Genomic DNA, 6,000 nt, shown 5'->3' with positions numbered 1-6,000 from the left:
AGATGTGAAGAGCAATGCATTCGCGGGCGATTAAGACAAGTGTACAGCTTTCTGTTGTACGATTCCACTACGCCATAGAAGGAATTATCAGAATTACACAGTGGGATCACCAATACAAAGAGCCAAGGTCTTGTCTATAAATAGATTCCTTGAATTCATTGCAAAGGAGGCTAGTCTGAAGAGACTTATAGAGAAAATCTGGGAGAATGATGAGACAAGGTTGAAAGGTGAGTCTCTGAGCAAGAAATTCTTCCCATTCCTGAAGCTGAAGCTCTGTGCAAAAGGTCAATTCTACCGGGAAAGCAAACCTGAGAGGGAATCTTTCCACTCCATCTCATCCACACGATGGCAAGCACAACGTCTCCAATCGGGATATGTGTCAAGACATTGACACTCTTTCCGTATTTGTATCTATTCTTTCATTTCATCTATTGTGTTCATCTTCTTCATCTTTCATTCACAAATCATGTATCAAATGATGATCTTTATATTTAAATGCTATTATCGCCATCATTATCATCTCTCTATTCCTTTCCATACATTTATCATCCATTTTCTTCATCATGTGTTCTTAATCCCCTAGGTAAAGAGGAAGAATTAAGCGAGTGAGTTAATCTTTCCTTGACTTTATTCCAAATTTCGTTATCGCATCGCATTTTAATTTTGAAAATTTTATCACCGCATCCTCTTTGGTTACCACAATCATTTAACATTGATCAATTTAGTAAGTCACCGCATGATTTTTCTTTGCCAATTATGATTTCAATGATGAAACACATGCTTCTATTTTTTTCGTATACACTAGAGTCAACTTAATTTTTAGGACAGTCACCTCATGAAATATTTTTAGAAGTTAGTGGTCTGCTAACTTTTCAAATTGATCCTTTATGAAACTTCTTAAGAATACCGCATGACTTCTTTCAATCTTTTGGCAATGAAGATATTGTCGCATTTTAAATTTGGGGGTGTGGTATTTACTTTCGACCTTGCTATTGTTGGCCTTATTAAAAAAAAAAAGTCATAACGTTGCGATCGGATCCTACTTGTAGTTGGATGTCTGCATGACACATGTGGGGGCAAGCCAAAACGAAGGTAGGAATCGTGATCAACGCATAAATAAATGACCGCAACTCCTCTGCCAAATAGGCATGAGTTTAGTCTGAGAAAGAGCGCCTTGCTTGTAGTTGGATGTTTGCATGACACACTTGGGGGCAAGCCAAAACAAAGGCGAGGCACTTGGATCAGCGCAAGGTCAGAAGGAAAATAAATAATGTCTAAAATATGCAAGGATAAAAAAATCATTTAACATCCTAGTGAAAAAAGTTTTTTTTTTTTTGGAAAAAAATCATGCGATGTCCTGGAATCTAGCAAAGTCTTTTTGAAGGTTAAACTTGCGGTCCCTAAAATTTAGAAATATTTTAAGAGGAGACCTGAATAAAAATTAAGGAAATTTTGGTGTATAGGATTTGAACAAGGCATCCTTGAGAAATCGAGGAAAAGAGATTGTGGTTGACTTTCTAAAGGAAATCTTTAGCTTATGCTTGAGGACAAACATTGTTTAAATTTGGGAGTGTGATAACGGGTAGAAATGCACATTATTACAGTATTAAGTTATAAAACAATGCAAGTTTGCATTGATAAAATATATAAGATTGCGTCCAAAAAGTAATAAGTTTACAACATTGTGGTCGCCTGCGTCTAGCGCATGAAAACAGTTAACTTGTGTATTGTGTGCAGAATATGCGTTGACGCAAGGCGGAAAATGCGATCACAAGAAATCAACGGTCGAGCCAACGTTACCGCAAGGCTTTGCGGTGATTTGAGCTCGCAAATTTCTGCCCAAGGAGGTTCCCGCATAGAGCCGGCGCAACTTGGTGGGCACATCTAGGTGAAAAGCATAATAAATCATGATGGAAAAGAAGGCTGATGACGGTCGAGTCCGAATTAAGTTGACAAGCCGCTAACGAACTATTGTAGTGAGTACACTCAACTTTTTGGTGACAAATATTCGTGCATCAGATAGAGAATTAATGTCATCCCATCAGTGCAATCATAAGAGAGAAGAAGCCTTTCACCCTGAAGCTCTATAAATACCGAAGGCAACCTTCAGTGAAGGGGTTCGTCCAGTTTGACAGATAGATAATTTTCCCCATAGTTAGAAGTAGCCTTGTTCTTAGTTATTCTTTTAATTTAGACGGCAGAAGCGAGGGAAGTGAGATTGTACCAAGAGATCATTCCAGTGAACTTGGAAGAGTGCTGGAAGCGTCGAGATTAGAGAGAGGGCCAATTCCTGCGGAAGCAGGAACATCTGTTGAGCAGAATAACAGTGTAAACGCTTTGGGAAGCAAGGAATTGCTACTATGCTCTCTATGTTTATCTTCCATTGTCATTTTTTACTCCGAACTTATCTATAGAAATGGAATTTACATTTTTATATCTGTTCACTCTCTGTTTATTGTGCATGAGTATCTAAATCTGTCGAATGGGTTGAGAAGCACTTAGCTAGCATAACTAAGGATCATTCTATGCGATTATCTTGTATTATGTTTACGTCATTCGTCCATTAGAGATACTCGAGAGGGTAGTCTAAGTATAGAATCTAGGCTTGGAAAAGTCAGGTTAGAATCTAGGCTTGGGAGAGTCAGATTAGAATGTATAATCAAGATATAGGAGCTTAGGAATAAGCACTGTTTGCTATTAACGCATCGTATGCATCCTAGAGATAGGCTTTGATTGTATGCGGTCACCTTGTCTTTGTATGTGTCTTGCATCATCGCATAGGCAAGAAGTAGAGACTTTGGAATAAGATCTATGGACATTATCACATTCATCGCATGTATCCTAGAATTAGAAGTTACCACATTTGCATTGGAAAATGATTTATTATCGCATGAGTGTAGCATGATCGCATAGTTTGAACGCATTCTCGGGAAACGCTTGTTAAAGACATTCTGTGTATCTACCGCATAATCAATCTTTTTCTCAAATCCGCCGCATACTTTTTATACGGCAAACAACAAACCAACCACTCATTGATTTACTTGTTACCGCAAAGTCTTCTTAAAAATTATCACCGTATATTGTTTTCCCTAGTCCCTGAGTTCGACCCTGGCCTTACCAGGAAACTCAGCAAGATTTATACTTGGATTCTACTGAGAAAACTTGCTGCACAACGCATTTCCATCACCGCAATTCCTTTCATAAATTCATCACATAACGCATCACAGGTCAACGCAATTGATCAGACGAGCACAAGTTGTGCCTCTTGTAGAGAAGCACATCCGATGGAAGAATGTCCGAGGGACCCGCAATCTGTATACTTCGTAAAGAACAATCCTTTCTCTAACACTACATCTCCAGGTAGAGAAACCACCCCAATTTCACGTGGAAAAATAATCAACAGAGTTATCAATTCATGGTACAAAAAGAAGGGCCGCCAGGATTTTTCCCGCGAACAAATGGTCAATCACAAAATCAAGCTAGCAGCTTGCAAGCGCCGTCATCTTCTTCTCTGGAGAGCCTGTTCAAGTAGTACATATAAAGAACGAGACGGTGCTCCAGAATAAGGTGACTTCAATCCGCAATCTCGAAATCCAAATAGGACAGATTGTGGGCGAATTGAAAAATAGGCCGCAAGGGGCGTTGCCGAGTACAACTGAGCTCCCTCGCAACCTGGGGAACACAGGAAAGGGGCAATGTCAAGTCGTGACTTTGTAAAGTGGAAAGACGATAGCGGAAAAGAAGATGGAGCCAAGTAGGACTACTCCAGTTGCGATGGAATCCAAGACCCCGTAGACATAGGGTGAACCATAAGAAAATGAGACGATGGAATCGGAAGTTGCGTCCACTTCTAAGCCTATGGAACAAGGAACCGTGAAGGTACAACTGCCACCATTCCCATAAATACTTAAGAAGAGGCAAAATGATGAAGTGAAGTATCATCGCTTCATGGAAATGTTAAAACAGCTACATATCAACATCCCTTTCACTGAAGCGATTGAACAAATGCCAAAATACGCTAAGTTTTTTAAGGACATGGTGACAAAGAAAAGGAGCATAGGAAAGTTCGCAACGGTGGCATTAACGCAAAAGTCAAACACCATAATTCCACCAAAGATGCGCAACCCTAGAAGTTTCACAATAGCCTGCTCAATTTGCGGGATATATATAGGTCAAGCGCTTTGCGACCTTGGGGCCAGTATAAATTTAATGCCCCTTTCTATTTTTAAACAGTCGAATGTAGGGCAGCTGATGCCTACAACGGTGACTCTCTAGCTAGCGGACAGGTCCTTAGTTCACCTAGAGGGAAAGTTGAAGGATGTCCTGGTCTCAATTGATAAATTCATTTTACCTGCAGACTTCATCATTCTCGACTATGAAGCAGACAAAGATGTACCCATCATATTGGGATGACCATTTTTATCTACTAGTCGCGCTCAAATTTATATGTACAAGGGAGAGATCACGTTAATTGTAAATGGAAAGAAGCTCAGGTTTGATATTATGAAAGCTATGAAGTATCCCAAAGATGAATACCTATCCGATGCTGACAATGAACCCGGGTGTAATGAAGAAGAGAAGTCCGAAGAAGAAGATGAAAGAGAGGATGCGACCGCATTCGTAGAAACCTGCAATGTAATCATTGAAACAGTCAACAAAGAAGAAAAAGTGAATCTGAATGAGGAGAGAAAAGCACAAAAACCATCCTTGGAACAACCACCCACCATGGAATTAAAGACTCTGCCAAGTCATCTGAAGTATGTTTTCCTGGGGCAAAATGAAACTTTGTCAGTGATAATTTCCTCTGCGCTACAAGAAGAACAAGAAAATGTGTTTCTTAGCATCCTGAAGAAGTATATAAAAGCAATAAGGTGGACACTAGTAGACATAAGAGGAATTAGTCCAACAGACTGCATGCACATGATACATCTCAAAGAAAACCAAAAGGGTCTATTGAACCTCAATGCAGACTGAACCCTGCGATGAAGGAGGTTGTGAAAAAGGAGATAAATAAATGGTTAGACGCAGACATTATATACCCAATCGCCAATAGCATGTGGGTCAGCCCCATGCAATGCGTGCCCAAGAAGGTAGGAATGACGGTAGTTCCAAACGCAAAAAATGAGTTAATAACAATGAGGACCGTCACTGGTTCGCGGATTTGCATGGAACTCAATGCGGCAACGAAGAAGGACCATTTCCCCTTGCCTTTTATTGACCAGATGCTAGACCGCCTAGCAGAAAATGAGTACTTCTGTTTTCTGGACGGGTATGCGGGCTATAACCAAATAATGATTATTCTTGAAGACCAAAAGAAAACCACATTCTTCTGCCCATACAGAATGTTTGATTTTCGCAGCATGCTGTTCGGATTATGCAATGCGCCGAGCAAGTTCTAGAGGTGCATGATGGCCATCTTCTCTGAGTATCTCGAAGTTTCAGTGGAAATTTTTATGGACGACTTCTCGATTTACGGACAAACTGATGTGTTATTTTATGCGGTGATATAATGAAAGGAATTACGGTGATGGAAATGCGTTGTGCAACAAGTTTTTTTTTAACAGAATCTATGTATAAATCCTACTGAGTTTCCTGGTAAGTCCAGGGTTGAACTCAGGGACTAAGGAAAATGGTATGCGGTGATAATTCTTAAGATAACTTTGCGGTAACAAATAAATTAATGATTGGTTGGTTTGTTGTTTGCATATAAAAATTATGCGGCGGATTTGAGAAAAGATTGATTATGCGGTAGATACACTGAGTATGCAGAGGAATGGGTTGAGAAGGTCTTTAGCTAGCATTTTTCGAGAATGCGTTCAAACTATGCGATCATGCTACACTCATGCGACAACAAATCATTTTCCAATGCAAATGCGGTAACTCCTAATTCTAGGACGCATGTGATGAATGCGATAATGTCCATAGAGCTTATTCCTGAGTCTCTACTTTTTGCCTGTGCGATGATGCAAGATGCACACAAAGACAAGGTGACCGCATACA

This window comes from Benincasa hispida, chromosome 4, assembly GCF_009727055.1.
Source record: "Benincasa hispida cultivar B227 chromosome 4, ASM972705v1, whole genome shotgun sequence".
NCBI lineage: Eukaryota > Viridiplantae > Streptophyta > Magnoliopsida > Cucurbitales > Cucurbitaceae > Benincasa > Benincasa hispida.
Note: the sequence above shows the minus strand (reverse complement) of the source record.